This window comes from Camellia sinensis, chromosome 8 (genome assembly GCF_055761805.1).
Source record: "Camellia sinensis isolate YWXY chromosome 8, ASM5576180v1, whole genome shotgun sequence".
NCBI lineage: Eukaryota > Viridiplantae > Streptophyta > Magnoliopsida > Ericales > Theaceae > Camellia > Camellia sinensis.
Window position 1 is genome coordinate 98500723 of NC_138968.1, and position 1383 is coordinate 98502105.

At 37.2% G+C, this 1383-nt stretch overlaps 1 pseudogene; it reads left to right on the plus strand.

Annotated features, from left to right (window-relative positions):
• Positions 1-272: 272 nt before the first annotated feature.
• Positions 273-1082, plus strand: LOC145797908 (putative mitochondrial protein AtMg00860 pseudogene; annotated as a pseudogene).
• Positions 1083-1383: the final 301 nt, after the last annotated feature.

The following is a 1383-nucleotide window of genomic DNA, read 5'->3' on the forward strand; positions in this document are numbered from 1 at the left end:
TTTGACTAGTTGCAGAAGGCACATATATTTTCGAAGATTGACTTTAGATCAGGATATCATCAATTGAAGGTTAAGGCTGAGGATGTTGAAAAGGCTGCCTTTCGAACCAGGTATGGACATTATGAGTTTTTAGTCATGCCATTTGGGGTTACAAATGCACCTACAGCATTTATGGATTTAATGAACAAAATTTTCAAACCTTTCCTAGATGACTTTGTTATTGTATTCATTGATAACATCCTGATCTATTGGAAAAGTAAAGATGAGCATGAATGACATTGAAACTAACTCTGCAAACACTAAGAGAAAAACAGTTGTATGGGAAATTCAAAAAGTGTGAATTTTGGCTTGATGAAATTGCAATTTTGGGGCACATCATTAATAAGGACGGTATATCTGTGGATCCTCATAAAATTGAAGCCATTATTAACTGGCCTACCCCAAATAATGTATCAGAAGTTCGTAGTTTTATGGAATTGACAGGGTATTACCTAAGATTCATTAAAGACTTTTCAAAAATTGTTGGGCCATTGACTCAGTTGACTCGAAAAGGGGAACTATTTGAGTGGACGAATCAAAGAGAAACAGCCTTTCAAGAGTTGAAGACAAGACTGACTACAACCCCAATCCTTACTATTCCATCAGGTACCGAAAATTTTGTGACTTTTAGTGATGCATCCTATAAGGGCTTGGGTTGTGTTTTAATGCAGAATGGCAAGGTTATTGTATATGCCTCTCGACAGTTATGACTACACGAGAAGAATTAGCCTACACATGACTTGGAACTTGCTGCAGTTGCGTTTGCGTTAAGGATATGGCGACACTATTTGTATGGGACCAAATGCGAAGTGTACACAGATCACAAGAGCTTGAAATACTTCTTCACACAGAAAGAGTTGAACATGCATCAAAGGCAATGGCTTGAATTAATCAAAGATTATGACTTACAAATTCACTGTCATCCAGGCAAAGCTAATACTATAGCAGATGCACTTAGTAGAAAGAATGTGGGGAATATTGCCTGTTTACTCAGGGATCAAAAAGAGCTATTACTGGAGTTTGAAAAACTTGAATTGAAGTAGTGCCTTTTGAACAAAGTAGCTTGATGGTTGTAATGTCTGCCCAGTCTGCTATTCTCGAGGAAATTAAACAGAAACTGATGAATGATGAGTTTTTGAAAAAGATTCATGATGAACTTGACACCAAGCCTAAACCGGGGTTCATAATTAAAAACTTCGTGTTGAAATATCAGGGGAGATTGTGTGTCCCGAATGATGCGGATTTGAAAAGAAAAATTTTAGAGGAAGCTCACAAGTCAATGTTTACTATGCACCCAGGAAATACCAAAATGTACCAAGACTTGAAGTTAGTGTATTGATGGCC